The sequence below is a fragment of the Loxodonta africana genome, chromosome 3, assembly GCF_030014295.1.
Source record: "Loxodonta africana isolate mLoxAfr1 chromosome 3, mLoxAfr1.hap2, whole genome shotgun sequence".
In the NCBI taxonomy this organism is placed as follows: Eukaryota; Metazoa; Chordata; class Mammalia; order Proboscidea; family Elephantidae; genus Loxodonta; species Loxodonta africana.
Window position 1 is genome coordinate 144211878 of NC_087344.1, and position 16702 is coordinate 144228579.

General features: G+C 39.6%; 1 protein-coding gene across 1 annotated transcript in view; it reads right to left on the minus strand.

Annotated features, from left to right (window-relative positions):
• Nucleotides 1-622: 622 nt before the first annotated feature.
• Nucleotides 623-16702, minus strand: part of CCDC18 (coiled-coil domain containing 18) — a 146800-nt gene continuing 130720 nt past the window's right edge. The window contains exon 31 of the mRNA XM_064282247.1: nucleotides 623-1615. The gene's annotated coding sequence lies outside the window, so the exon portion shown is untranslated. The remainder of the gene's footprint in view (nucleotides 1616-16702) is intronic.

Below are 16702 nucleotides of genomic sequence, written 5' to 3' on the forward strand. Positions count from 1 at the left end.
GTATATCTTGATTGTGGTGGTACTTTCATGACTGTATGCTTTTGTCAAAATTCATAGTACCGTATATCTAAAAGGGTGAATTTTACTGTATATAAACTGTACCTCAATAAATGTGACCAAAAATAAAGGAAGATATAAAGATCATAATATATGACACTCTTTGGCACACTATTGTAGTTGTTGTTAGTTGTTATCGATTCTGACTCATGGTGACCCCAGGTGCGCAGAGTAGATCAAGCAGAAAACCATAGAGTTTTCAAGGCTGTGACCTTTGGAAGTAGATCACCAGGCCTGTCTTCTGAGACGCTGCCTCTGGGTGGGTTCGAACTGCCAAATTTTTTGCTAGTAGTCAAGCACTTAACTGTTTGTGCCACTCAGGCACACTATAAAGAGAACTTATTTATAATATATCTATTAATTTTGAGGTGACTATGAGTTAGAATTGACTTGACAGCAATGGGTTTTTGTTATTTTATCAGAGTATTTCACACTTAAGAAGTTGTAAAAGCAATTCCTTTGATATCAGCAAAATTCAAAATGTAATTTAAGCATTTCAAAGATAATCATATCTGTTGTTGTTGTTGTTGTTAGGTGTCGTTGAGTTGGTTACAACTCATAGCGACCCCGTGTTCAACAGAAATAAATGCTACCCAGTCCTGTGCCATTGTAAAAATGGCTTGGGGGTGGTGTCTGACCTCCTCTAACTTCACAAGGGGAAAGGAGAATCAAGGTCAACAGCCCAAGGCTGATTCCCATGTGGCAGAGGTCAGACATGCCTTCTCTTTCTGCCATCTCTACCAGTTCTAACACCAACTGTCCCTCCCACAGTACCCTCTACTGAGTTCTATAATTCATTGTAATGGCCACACAGAACTCACAGACCATACTCACTATTATGGGGTTTATTAGGGAAGTAACAGTTACAATTTAGGCTCAAAAACACTCAGGATACAGTTCTTCCATCAGAAAAGCCTCTCCCCAGCTGTGCTCACAGGCATGCCTCTCCTTGGCCCTCAGTCTCTGCCCAAAGGCATTCAGCTTTCTCTCTCCGTGGGCTGGGAATCACACTGTGCTGTCTCCTGCTGCTGGGTCTCTGCTGCTGGGTCTCTCCTTCGTTGGTGGTGGTGGGCTCCTCCCTTCTGCTCTGAAATTGGCTCTCTTTTAAGGCAAAACTGACCTCTCCTTGGATTACCCTATCACACAGTCCTGCTCAATCACCTGAGCAGGAGTTACAAAACCATGGCTAGAAAGGCCACACAAAAGTAATCAATTGTATCACAGCCACTCTTACAATTGTTGGTATGTTTTAGCCCACTGTTGCAGCCTCTGTGTTAATCCATCTCATTGAGGGTCTTCCTCTTTTTTGCTGACTTTCTGCCTTACCAAGCATGATGTCCTTCTCCAAGCACTGGTCCCTCCTAATAACATGTCCAAAGAAGTGAAGTGAAGTCTTGCCATCCTTGCTTCTAAGGAGCATTCTGGCTATACTAATTCCAAGACGGATGTTTGTTCTTCTAGGAGTCCACGGTATAGTCAATATTCTTCACCAGCACCATAGTTCAAAGGCATAAATTCTTCTTCAGTCTTCCTTATCCATCGTTCACCTTTCACATGCCTATGAAGCAATTGAAAAAGGCTTGCATCAGATGTGCCTTAGTCCTCAAAGTGACATCTTTGTTTTTTAACAAAGGAGTCCCTGGGTGGTGCAGTGGTTAAAGTGCTTGGCTGCTAACTGAAAGATAGGCATTTCAAACGTACCAGTCACTCCATTGGAGAAAGATGTAGAGTCTGCTTCTGTAAAGATTTCAGCCTTGGAAGCTGCATGGGGCACTATGAGTTGGAATAGACTCAACAGCAATGGGTAAATCCTATTTATTTGCTTTTCTGTGAGTTGTGAAAAACATGCTGTATAAGCCTAAAAAGGTGGTAAGAAATGAGATATGGACCTTAATTTGGAAGAATCTCCTGGAACTGGGAAATAGAAAATGGTGCAAAGTAAGATTTCCTGTACAGAAGGTGTTTAGGAGGAAATGAAGTTTTCTTTCCTTAACTATCTTTAAATACTCAGAATCAGAATGACAAAAAATGTAATCTAACCGGTGGTCAAAGTATACAAAAACTATCAAGCAATTAAATAATGGGTTATCTTCATTAATTTTTTTCCTTGGTCGGTTACCTCTGTCACAGCTCATATAACACTGAGGGTTGTTATATGCTGGCTTTTGTGTCTTCCCACTCACTCCTTCAATTTTTTACTCATCCCTTTGCCTTACATTATAGTGAGAAGAGAGACAAAAAATGTGAATAAATAAATACATTCAGATGATGGTGTAGATTTTACAAGGAAATGAAACTGGGTAGTGGGATATGAAACTATTTTGAAGTGTGTGATAGGTGATCAGAACACTTTGAATGGAGTTGGTGAGGGGATCTGAGGAGACAACATTTGCACTGACAGCTTTGGGAAGGAGCAAGCCATGAGAAGAGATCTGGGGAAGAGTATTTCAGGCATAGGGAACAAATGTGCCCAGATATTTGAGAGCTATAAAGCAGGGCCATGTGGCTAGAGTGCAGTAAACAGGGGAGAAGAGCCCAGAGAACAGCACAGGCCTTGGAGGTCTTGGAAAGGAGCCTCAATTTTATTCTGATGGCAATGGAAAATGACCAGAGGACAGTGATGTGATTTTCTTTTTTAAAAATCCCTTTGTCTCCTTTAGTAACGGGCAAGTGGATAAGCTTGGAGAATGGCTAGATAGCCATTGCAGTCATTCAGGCTGCAGAAAATGCTGGTTTGGATCAGACTGGTAGCACAAGGTGGTGGAAAGAGGTTTTGATTCAGGTTCCACTATGCAGGTAGGGCTCACATGACTTGTTGATGGATTGGATTGGGATGGTGAAAAGCAGCACTAGGTGACACCCCCCTGCTCCCAGACACCCTTTCAGCTCAGTAATGAAGTCAGTCCTGAGGTTCACCCTCCGACCAAAGATTGGACAAGCGCATAAAACAAAACGAGACTAAATGAGCACACCAGCCCAGGGGCAAGGACTAGAGGGCAGGAAGGAACAGAAAAGCTGGTAATAAGGAGCCCAGGGTTGAGAATGGAGAGTGTTGACATGTCATGGGGTTGTTAATCAATGTCATAGAACAATACTTGCACTAATTGCTTAATGAGAAACTAGTTTGTTCTGTAAACCTTCATCTAAAGTACAATTAAAAAAAAAAAGGAGCTAACTCAGGAGGTAGAGCCAACTCAGGAGGTGGAGCAAAGATGGCAGAATAGACAGACGCTTCCGGCAAGCCCTCTTTACAACAAAGACCTGAAAAAAACAAGTGAAACAAGTATATTTGTGACAAGCTGAGAGCCCTGAGCATCAAAGGCAAGCTTAGACAATGAACTGAGGGGCAGGGGGAGGAAGAGACCATTCAGAAGTGGAGAGACATTTACCGGACCTGAATTGCAGGTAGCCCTCAGGCATCATTTCCAGAGCGATGGCAGCAGCTGCGGTGCGCTGGTACTAGCGTTTGGCCGCAGTTTCCTCAGGGAGGAGCAGCCAGCCACACAGCGTACTCACATCTCTGGAACCTGAGGAGAAGGGCACTCTTGGCAAAAGCTAAGTACTTGCGTATATTTTACTACGCACCCCCCCCCTTGCCCCCAAGCCAGCTTCAGCGGCTGAATCCCTGGGCCTGAAATAGACCCTGGTGAGCACCTAGAGCCATCCTCCTGGCCTTGGGGAAGGAAAAAATTTGCAACTGGGGGGAAAAGATAATTTGCTAGCTCCATTAACCGGGGGAGCTCAGGAACAGAAGCGGCTCCTGTCCATGCATAAACCATCCATGGACCTTGAGCACCTTCCCCTTCTGCATGGACCTGTGTGGGCCTATTTCAGGAGAATAGGCCCTTGTTGGCAAACTCCAATCATTTCAGCTGTGCAGCGGAGAGGTGGGTGTTTGACATTTGACATTGCTTTGCCTATTAAACAAGGTCCTCACCTACCCGCATCAGGGATATAAGGACTGGTAGCTCCACTCAGGTCACCCAGCCACCCACGACAGGGGTCCAAAGATAATTGGTACCTCCCAGTCCTTACAACCAAAAAATTTAGGTGCCCATGGTCCCTCTGCAGAACCCACCCACCAGCACGCTCTAGGGAACAGAGACCCGTTTTCCTCAGAGACACTTGTGGGTTGGTTCTCAGCCCCCTGCTGCAATCAGATACTGGTATATATGCCAATCACCCCGCCCCTCTAAGACTGTAGGACAGAGCCTGTACCACACACTTGATGATCAGCTACCTGGAAACCTGAGCTGAATTCATACAAGAAAACTGAATGGACTCCTAGACTGATATACCTGATAACAGCTGTAGCCAGCTGGGGACAGGACACCAGAACTCCAAAGGTGAAAATAATCAAGCTAGCTCACTCAAGCAACCTATAGGGATATACCAAAACAAAACAAAGCAAGCAGCTATGACACAGTAAGCAAGCAAAAACTAATGCAATAACTTATAGACGACTCAGAGACAACAGTCAATATCAAGTCACATAAAGAAACAGACCATGATCACCTCAACAGGCTCTCAATACAAAGAATCCAGGGATCTTCTAGATGAAAGTTCATTCCTGGAATTACCAGATGCAGAATACAAAAGTTTAATATACAGAACCCTTTAAGACATCAGGAAGGAAATGAGGCAATACGCAGAACAAGCCAAGGAACACACAGATAAAGCAAATGAAGAAATTAGAAAGATTATTCAGGAACATAATGAAAAGTTTAATAAGCTGGAAAGATCCACAGGCAGACAGCAATCAGAAATTCAGAAGATTAATGATAAAATTACAGAATTAGATAACTCAATAGAAAGTCAGAGGAGCAGAATTGAGCAAGTAGAAGGCAGAATTCCTGAACTCGAAGATAAATCACTTGGCACTAATATATTTGAAGAAAAATCAGATAAAAGAATTTTAAAAAAATGAAGAAAACTTAAGAATCATGTGGGACTCTATCAAGAGAAATAACCTACGAGTGACTGGAGTACCAGAACAGGGAGGGATAACACAAAATACAGAGAAAATTGTTGAGGATTTCTTGGCAGAAAACTTCCTGATATTGTGAAAGATGAGAAGATATCTATCCAAGACGCTCATCGAACTCCACATAACATAGATCTGAAAAGAAAGTCACCAAGACATATTATAATCAAACTTGCCAAAACCAAAGATAAAGAGACAATTATAAGAGCAGCAAGGGATAAACGAAAAGTCTCCTACAAAGGAGAGCCGATAAGAATAAGCTCAGACTACTCAGCAGAAACCATGCAGGGAAGAAGGCAATGGGATGATATATTTTAAAAAATTGAAGGAAAAAAATTGCCTGCCAAGAATCATATATCCAGCAAAACTGTCTCTTAAATATAAAGAAGAAATTAAGACATTTCCAGATAAACACAAGTTTAGGGAATTCGTAAAAACGAAACCAAAACTAAATAAATACTAAAGGGAGTTCTTTGGCTAGAAAATCAATAATATCAGGTATCAACCCGAGACTGGAACACTGGGCAGAGCAACCAGACGTCAACCCAGACAGGGAAATCCAAAAAAACAAAGCAAGATTATATATATATATATATATATATATATATATATATATATATATATACATACACATATATATACATATATAAAGCCCAAAACAGGGTAACAGCAATGTTATTATATAAAAGAAGACAACATTAAAATAATAAAGAGGGACTAAGAAATGTAATCATACACCTCCCATATGGAGAGGAAGATACGGAGATACAAAGAAATAAAAGTTAGTTTTAAATTTAGAAAAATAGGGGTAAATAATAAGGTAACCACAAAGGAGACAAACTATCCTACTCACCAAAATAAAATACAAGGGAAAAATACACACTCAGCAGAAACAAGATCAAGAACAACAAATATAAGGAAAGGACAATATATAAAGAAAATCTACTCAGCACGTAAAATCAAGTGGGAAAAAGAAACTGTCAACACACAAAAAAAGCCATCAAAATGATAGCAGTAAATTCATATCTATCCATAATTACCCTGAATGTAAATGGACTAAATGCACCAATAAAGAAACAGACAGTGGCAGAATGGATTAAAAAACAAGATCCATCTATATGCTGCCTACAAGAGACACACCTTAGACTTAGAGACACAAACAAACTAAAACTCAAAGGATGGAAAAAATATATCAAGCAAACAACAATCAAAAAAGAGCAGGAGTGGCAGTATTAATTTCTGACAAAATAGACTTTAAAGTTAAATCCATCAGAAGGGATAAGGAAGGACACTATATAATGATTAAAGGGACAATACACCAAGAAAATATAACCATATTAAATATTTATGCACCCAATGATAGGGCTGCAAGATACATAAAACAAACTCTATCAGCATTGAAAAGTGAGATAGACAGCTCCACAATAATAGTAGGAGACTTCAACACACCACTTTCAGTGAAGGACAGGACAACCAGAAAGAAGCTCAAGAAAGACATGGAAGATCTAAATGCCACAATCAACCAACTTGACCTCATAGACATATACAGGACACTCCATCCAACAGCAACTAAGTATACTTTCTTTTCTAGTGTACATGGAACATTTTCTAGAATAGACCACATATTAGGCCATAAAGCAAGCCTTAGCAGAATCCAAAACATTGAAATATTACAAAGCATCTTCTCTGACCATAAGGTCATAAAAGTGGAAATCAGTAACAGGAAAAGCAGGGAAAAGAAATCAAACACTTGGAAACTGAACAAATTTTCTGCTCAGAAAAGACTGGATTATAGAATACATTAAGGATGGAATAAAGAAATTCAGAGAATCCAACGAGAATGAAAACACTTCCTATCAGAACCTTTGGGACACACCAAAAGCGGTGCTCAGAGGCCAATTTATGTCAATAAATGCACACATCCAAAAAGAAGAAAGGGCCAAAATCAAAGAACTATCCCTACAACTTGAACAAATAGAAAGAGAGCAACTAAAGAAACCCACAGGCACCAGAAGAAAAAAAATAATAAAAATTAGAGCTGAACTAAATGAAATAGAAAACAGAAAAACAATTGAAAGAATTAACAAGACCAAAAGCTGTTTTTTTGAAAAACTCAACAAAATTGATAAACCACTGGCCAAATTGACAGAAGGAAAACAAGAAAGGAAGCAAAGAACCCGAGTAAGAAGTGAGAGGGGCGATATTACAATAGATCCAACTGAAATTAAAAGAATCATATCAGATTACTATGAAAAACTATACTCAAACAAATTCGGAAACCTAGAAGAAATGGATAAATTTCTAGAAACCCACTACCTACCTAAACTAACACAAACAGAGGTAGAACAACTAAATAGGAGATTGAAAAGGTAATCAAAAAACTCCCAACAAAAAAAGCCCTGGTCCGAGGACAGCAACCACTCCCAAAGCCAACTCATCAGAGATGGTAGGGACTGGACAATGGGTTGGAGAGAGATGCTGACGAAGAGTGAGCTACTTGTATCAGGTGGACACTTGAGACTGTGTTCGCATCTCCTGGCTGGAGGGGAGATAGGAGGGTAGAGAGAGTTAGAAACTGGCAAAATTGTCACGAAAGGAGAGACTGGAAGGAGGGAGTGGGCTGACTCATTAGGGGGAGAGTAAGTGGGAGTATGGAGTAAGGTGTATATAAGCTTATATGTGACAGACTGACTGATTTGTATACTTTCACTTAAAGCACAATAAAAATTATTAAAAAAAAAAAAAAAAAGCCCTGGTCCGGATGGCTTCACTGCAGAGTTCTACCAAACTTTCAGAGAAGAGTTAACACCACTACTACTTAAGGTATTTCAGATCATAGAAAAGGATGGAATACTACCAAACTCATTCTATGAAGCCACCATATGCCTGATACCGAAACCAGGTGAAGGCACCACAAGAAAAGAAAATTATAGACCTATATCCCTCATGAACGTAGATGCAAAAATCCTCAACAAAATTCTAGCCAAAAGAATTCAACAACATATCAAAAAAATAAATCACCATGACCAAGTGTGATTCATACCAGGTATACAGGGATGGTTCAACATTAGAAAAACAATTAATGTAATCCACCACATAAATAAAACAAAAGACAAGAATCACATGATTTTATCAATTGATGCAGAAAAGGCATCTGACAAAGTTCAACACTCATTCATGATAAAAACTCTCAGCCAAATAGGAATAAAAGGAAAATTCCTCAACATAATGAAGGGCATTTATACAAAGCCAACAACCAACATCACCCTAAATGGAGAGAGCCTGAAAGCATTCCCATTGAGATCGGGAATCAGACAAGGATGCCCTTTATCACCACTCTTATTCGACATTGTGCTGGAAGTCCTAGCCAGAGCAATTAGGCTAGATAAAGAAATAAAGGGTGTCCAGATCAGCAAGGAAGAAGTAAAAGTATCTCTATTTGCAGATGACATGATCTTATGTACAGAAAACCCTAAGGAATCCTCCAGAAAACTACTGAAACTAATAGAAGAGTTCAGCAGAGTATCAGGATACAAGATAAACATACAAAAATCAGCTGGATTCCTCTACACCAACAAAAAGGACATTGAAGAGGAAATCACCAAATCAATGCCATTTACAGTAGCCACCGAGAAGATAAAATATTTAGGAATAAATCTTACCAGAGATGTAAAAGACTTATACAAAGAAAACTACAGTACACCTCTGCAAGAAACCAAAAGAGACTTAAATAAGTGGAAGAACATACCTTGCTCGTGGATAGGAAGACTTAACATTATAAAAATGTCTATTCTACCAAAAACGATCTATATATTTAATGCAATTCTGATCCAAATCCCAACGACATTCTTTAATGAGATGGAGAAACAAATCACCAACTTCATATGGAAGCGAAAGAGGTCCCAGATAAATAAGGCATTACTGAAAAAGAAGAACAAAGTGGGAGGCCTTACTTTACCTGATTTTAGAACCGATTTTTTTTTTTTTTTTATACCGCCGCAGTAGTCAAAACAGCCTGTTACTGGTACAACAACAGATACATGGACCAATGGAACAGAATTGAGAATCCAGACATAAATCCATCCTCATATGAGCAGTTGTTATTTGACAAAGGCCCCAAAACAGTTAAATGGGGAAAAGACAGTCTTTTTAACAAATGGTGCTGGCATAACTGGATATCCATCTGCAAAAAAATGAAATAAGACCCATACCTCACTCCATGCAAAAAAACTAACTCAAAATGGATCAAAGACCTAAATATAAAATTTTAAATGATAAAGATCACGGAAGAAAAAATAGCAACAATGTTAGGAGCCCTAAGACATGGCATAAACAGTATACAAAATATTGTTAAGAATGCAGAAGAAGAACTAGATAACTGGGAGCTCCTAAAAATCAAACACCTATGCTCATCCAAAGACTTCACCAAAAGAGTAAAAAGACTACCTACAGACTGGGAAAAAGTTTTTAGCTATGACATTTCCAATCAGCACCTGATCTCTAAAATCTACATGATACTGCAAAAACTCAAGTGCAAAAAGACAAATAACCCAATTAAAAAATGGGCAAAAGATATGAATAGACACTTCACTAAAGAAGACATTCAGGTAGCTAATAGATACATGAGGAAATGTTCACAATCATTAGCCATTAGGGAAATGCAGATCAAAACTACAATGAGATTCCATCTCATTCCAACAAGGCTGGCATTAATCCAAAAAACACGAAATAATAAATGTTGGCGAGGCTGTGGAGAGATTGAAACACTTCTACACTGCTGGTGGGAATGTAGAATGGTACGACCACTTTGGAAATCAATTTGGCGCTTCCGTAAAAAGTTAGAAATAGAACTACCATACAATCCAGCAATCCCACTCCTGGGAATATATCCTAGAGAAATAAGAGCCTTTACACGAACAGATATATGCACACCCATGTTTATTGCAGCACTGTTTACGATAGCAAAAAGATGGAAGGAACCAAGGTGCCCATCAATGGATGAATGAATAAATAAATTATGGTATATTCACACAATGGAATACTACGCATCTATAAAGAACTGTGAGGAATCTGTGAAACATTTCATAACATGGAGGAACCCGGAAGCCTTTATGCTGAGTGAAATTAGTCAGTTGCAAAAAGGACAAATATTGTATAAGACCACTATTATAAGCATTTGAGAAATATTTTAAACTGAGAAGAAAACATTCTTTTGCGGTTACGAGAGCAGGGAGGGAGGGAGGGTGAGAGAGGGGTATTTACTAATTAGATAGTAGATAAGAACTACTTTACTTGAAGGGAAGGACAGCACACAATACAGGGGAGGTCAGCACAATTGGACTAAACCAAAAGAACAGAAGTTTCCTGAATAAACTGAATGTTTCAAAGGCCAGCGTAGCAGGGGCAGGGGTCTAGGGTCCATGGTTTCAGGGGACATCTAAGTCAATTGGCATAACAAAATCTATTAAGAAAACATTCTGCATCCCACTTTGAAGAGAGGCGTCTGGGGTCTTAAACGCTAGCAAGCAGCCATCTAAGATGCATCAATTGGTCTCAACCCACCTGGATCAAAGGAGAATGAAGAACACCAAGGACACAAGGTAATTACGAGCCCAAGAGACAGAAAGGGCCACATGAACCACAGACTACATCAGCCTGAGACCAGAAGAACTAGATGGTGCCTGGCTACAACCCATGACTGCCCTGACAGGGAACACAACAGAGAACCCCTGAGGGAGCAGGAGAGCAGTGGGATGCAGAACCCAAATTCTCAGAAGACCAGACTTAATGGTCTGACTGAGACTAGAAGAATCCCGGTGATCATGGCCCCCAGACCTTCTGCTGACCCAGGACAGGAACCATTCCCAAAGCCAACTCTTCAGGCATGGATTGGACTGGACAACGGGTTGGAGAGGGATGCTGGTGAGGAGTGAGCTTCTTGGATCAGGTGGACACTTGAGACTATGTTGGCATCTCCTGCCTGGAGGGGAGATGAGAAGGTAGAGGGGGTTAGAAGCTGACGAAATGGATATGAAAAGAGAGAGTGGAGGGAGAGAGCAGGCTGTCTCATTACGGGGAGGGTAATTGGGAGTGTGTAGCAAGGTGTGTATGGGTTTTTGTGTGAGAGACTGACTTGGTTTGTAAACTTTCACTTAAAGGACAATAAAAATTATTAAAAAAAAAAAAAAAAGCAGCACTAGGTTAGTGGGGAGGCTTTACCCAAGATGAGGAAGACTGGGAGAGGAGAAAATTTCAGAGAGGGGTCAATAATTCTATTTTGGCCTTAGTATATTTGAGATGTCTTAGGAGATACAACTGGATTTTTGAGAAGGCATTTGGGGTGAGATCAGGATTGGAGACATAGTTTTGTAGTTCTTCAGCGTATAGATTGTATTTAAAGCAATGAGACTGGATAAAATTACCTACAGAGTGAGTTTAGATGCAGAAGAGGTCCAATAACAGAGTCCTGGGGAATTCTAATATTTAGAGGTCAAGTAAAGGAACGGTATCTAGGAAGAAACTTCAGTGAGTTAGGAAAATTCAGAGCATATGGTTTCAGAAACTAAAAATAGAATATGCTTTAAATAGGAGGAAATAATCATCTCTATCAAATTCTGTAGAGGTCAAATTAGAGAGGACTGAGAATGAACAAATCATCAGTGAGGGATCTCATAAAGACCGTCTGTGGATGAACACATGATCTGAGCGAGGTGAACAGAGAAATCGAAGTGAGAGTGAAGAGAGCGAGTACAGTATAGGAAACTCTTGATAAGTTTTAATGTGAAGGGATGCTGAGATACAGGGCCAAAGCTGATGAGGATGGGGGGAGTGCAGAGAGAGAGTTTAGTTAAGAAGGAGGATACTAAGTTGTGACACAGGGAAGAGGGCAGGTAAGGGCAGGAGGGAAATTCTCGTGTAAGCAGGAGGGCAGGGGATCCAGGGAGCGGAGGGTAAACTTCTTTATTGTGATAGGAGGGAGTAAACATACTCAGATTTAGGCAGGTCGGTGGATTCGATGGTGGGAAGATAAGGTCATCGTTGCCTGATGGCTTCTGTTCTCTCAGTGAAGTGTACAGTGAGATCATTAGTCGAGAGTAGGGGCAGATGAAGGGAGAGAGGCTTGAGGAGAGACAAGGTGTGAAATAAACGATTTGGACGGTGAGAGGAGAAAAATGGTCTACGTGGACTTGGATCTCACAAATGTGTCAATTCTTATATTTTCATGAGTTTGCAGCCTTTGAGCTTTATCATAGTAATAGGTTTTGTCTTGTTCACCAAACGCTGTTAATTCAGCTATTCTGAACTACCCCAGGATGCTTTACAGCCACCCATCTTGCTTACTCTCCTCTAGGAAGGCGGAGAGATGTAACTTGCGTCTCACTGAAGGACTACCTCACCCGTGCCTACTGCCCAATCCCAGCCACAAGGAAAGATTATGCCAAGCAGGCAGGTTTGGGCTCCATTTGATTCCTAAGCTAGGCTTTATTATTCCTAGAGTTTCCCACTGCCCGTGACATTACTTCCAGGAGAAAAATATTTGAAAAAAGGAATATAAACAAGAAAAACATGTTTGAGAATATATGCAGGAAGGAGATGGAAGGTAGGAAAAAAAACAAAACAGAAACAGAGAAAGGGGGAAAAGAGAAATCTGGTCACTTCAAGGTCGGTCTATGTAATTACCGCCATTCTGCTGAGCAACCAAAGAATATGTTAAATTTCACCACTGGAAAAAAATAGCAAATGGACACAAAAAAAGCCGAAAAATACGTTTATGTCTGAACTGGTCATTTTGCCCTACGATGAAGAACACAGAGCCATTTTTACACTAGGGAGAAATACGTGTGGCCATAGTTATCTCTGGTTTCATATATATGTATGTCTACAAATCACACACCCGAGAATATAAACGTATTTAATATTTAGTAAGGTTTTTACCAATAACGCTGTGCTTTTAGGGTTTAAAAATAGTTCCAGGGGCGGGAGGTGGAGCAGAATGGAGGGTAGGAGGGGGGAAATGTAACTGAGTCATTGTGTAAATTGGCTGCGGCCCTCTGGTGGCTGTTTACATTCCCCGTATGTGGATTCTAAAATGTATTTTTGAGGAAAGGACCATTAGAGAAAGATCTCAATGCTCCAAAGGTTTTCCCAGTGTACTCTGGCAGCAGAGCTAAGTTTAAAAATTGGTAAAATACAACATTTATGTATAATATAATTCAATTATTTAAAAAGCTTACGTCTTTAAATGAAATAGCAGTGAGTGAGACAATAGCAATTAGTCCATTTGAGAGAAGGACATTTTTCAGTGGATATTGACCCATTTGTCAGTATCTTCATTCAACTGTAGAGAATTTATACATGGGAATTCAACTCTGAAAATGGCCAATATGATGTTATTAATGGCGATCTACATCTTAATAAATATGCTTGGAAAAACATTCAACTGGAAGTCCCTTTCTTATAGGGTATAAGATTATAAAGACTATCCTTTTATTTATGCTATGATGGCTCTTTGCAGAGCTTGCTATTTTTGTGAATTTTCTGCTTAATCTAGTGTTAAATATGATTCTTTACTATTTTTTTAGTGATTAATAAAGCATGGTATGTTTGAAACAGCTATAACAATCCAAATTGATTACAAGGCAACCATGTTCTAAGTTGTTTGCCAGCCTGAGGACGTTAGGCAAAAGTAAAGCTGTGGTATTGACAAGATTCTTTCTAAGATAGATTGCACTGTTGGTACTTTGGAAGATGGACTAGATCAGGGAGAGTAAAAGGGAGACTAGTTAGGAGACTGGATAGTCCAGGTGCAAAGGTGATGTACACCTAAACTCGTGCAATGGCAGAGAGGATGGAAAACATGGGCAACACTGAAGATATTTCTGAAAGAGAATATTTAATATTAGCGATTGAATATGAGAGGAATGGGAGGCAGAGGATTTGAGAATATTTGGGAAAATGGGTAGATGGTGATGCTATTAACCAAGAAAAGGAATATAAGAAGAGGACCAAGTGTTTTGGTATTTTTTATATCCAGGGAGGTATCAAATAATTTAAAAATGGGTTTTATTTATCCAAGTAGAAGTGTCCAGAAAACAGTTAATAACACAAGTCTGGAATTCAAGGTTGAGGTGGGCATTTGAGAAACAGATTTGGGAGTCAATGCCTATAAATGAAGCCATGAGAACACATGAAGCCATACCAATTTGCATTCTCACTATGAATGAGAATTGCCATTCTCCACAACCTCACTGACACCTGATCTTGACTCTCTTTTTAAATTTTGCCAGTCTAGTGGGTGTGAAGTTGTATCTTCTGCATTTAATGTATATTTCTGTGGTTACTAATAAGTTTAAATATCTTTTCATATTGGCCATTTGTACTTCCTTTTTTGATGAAACTTCTTTTCATTTGGCCATTTCTCAACTGGATTTTTTCCTTTTAATTGACTTATAGGAGTTCTTTGTTCTGAATTGTAATTCTTCATTGGTTGTATCTTCTAGCGCATGCCATTTGGTTTACACTCTATAGTGGTTTCTTTTTTGAACATTTTATTTTTCTTTATGTTAAAGTTTATATTAGTTTCCCATTGAATAACTTATACACAAATTGTTTCATAACATTGATTGCAATCCCTGAAATGTGTCAGCACTCTTCCCCTTTCCACCCTGGGTTCCCTTTTCCATTTGTCCAGTTTTCCTGCCGCTTCCTGCCTTCTCAGCTTTGCTTTTGGGCAGGTGTTGCCCATTTGGTCTCGTATACTTGATTGTTTTAAGGAGCACGTTCCTAACGGGTGTTATTGTTTATTTTATAAACCTGTCTAATATTTGGCTGAAAGGTGAACTTAGGAAGTAACTTCAGTTCTAAGTTAGAAGGGTGTCCAAGGGCCATAGTCTCAGGGGTTCCTACAGTCTCTGTCAGACGAATAAGTTTGGTCCTATTTGTAAATTTGAATTTTGTTCTACATTTTTCTCCCACTCTGTCCAGGACACTCTATTGTGATCCCTATCAGAGCAGTCAGTGATAATAGCCGGGTACCATCTAGTTCTTCTGGTCTCAAGCCATTGGAGGCTGTGGTTCATGTGGTACGTTAGTCCTTTGGACTAATTGCTTCCTTGTGTCTTTGGTTTTCTTCATTCTATGCTGCTTCAGACAGGATGAGATCAGTAGTTGTATCTTAGATGGCCACTCACAAGATTTTAAGACCCCAGGTGCTACTCACCAAAGTGGAATGTGAAACATTTTATGAACTATGTTATGCTAATTGACCTAGATGTTCCCCGAAACCCTGGTCCCTAGTGCTCAGACCCAGCAACTCCATCCCACGAGGTGTCTGACTGTGTCTAGGAAGCTTCTATTGACTGTGCCCTCTGCGTGCTCTATTATATGTATGAATATACATGTTGTACATAAAATATGTATGTAAAAATATCCACAGCCAAACCCATATATTTATGTGGGTATACTCCTATACTCCCTCCTACTCCTATTCAGCATACATATCTGTCTATGCATCCACTTGTAAAATTATTGTTTGTTTTTAATGTTGTCATAGGGTTGTATATGTTATGGTATTTACTGTGGTTGCTTTTTTATTTTTGCGTTCCTCTCAGTGTCTTTGGCCTTGGTCAAGTTGTGCTGACTTTGCCTATATTGTGTATTGTCTTTCCCTTCACCAAAGTTAACACATCTACTATCTAGTTAGAAATTTTCCCTCCACCCTCCAGGAACCATCAAAAGTTGTTTCTTCCTGTGTGTAAACTTTTTTTTTTTTACTTTTTATAATAGTGATATCATACAATATTTGTCCTTTGTAATTGACTTATTTCACTCAGCATAATGTCCTCCAGATTCATGCATGTTGTGAGATGTTTTGTGGATTCATCATTGTTCTTTATTGTTGCACAATATTCCACTGTGTGTATGTACCATAACTTGTTTATTCATTCATCCATTGATGGGCACTTAGGTTGCTTCCATCTTTTTGCTTTTGTGAATAATGCTTCAATAAACATGGTGTGCATATGTCTATTTATGTGAAGGCACTTATTTCTCTAGGATATATACCTAGCAGTGGGATTCCTGGATCATATGGTATTTCTATTTCTAGCTTTTTCAGGAAGTGCCATATCATTTTCCATAGTGGTTGTATCATTTTACATTTCGACCAGCAGTGTATGAGAGCTCCAATTTCCCCACAACCTTGCCAGCATTTGTTTTTTTTTTTTTATCAGTGCTACTCTTGGAGGGGTGAGATGGTATCTTACCCTAGTGTTTATTTGCATTTTTTTTTTTAATGGCTATGAGTCGGAATCAACTCGACAGCACTGGATTTGTTTGTTTGTTTTTTTGGTTTAATGGCTAATGGAAGCCCCGGTGGCACAGTGGTTAAGAGCTCAGCTGCTAACCAAAAGGTTGGCACTTCAAATCCACCACCCACTCCTTTGAAACTGTATGGGGCAGATTATGACTATGAGTAAGAATTGACTTAATGACAGTGGGTTTGGTTTTTTTTTTTTTTAATGGCTAATAATCGCGAGGAAACCCTGGTGGCGTAGTGGTTAAGTGCTACTGCTGCTAACCAAAGGGTCGGCAGTTCGAATCTGCCTGGCACTCCTTGGAAACTCTATGGGGCAGTTCTACTCTATCCTATGGGGTCGCTAT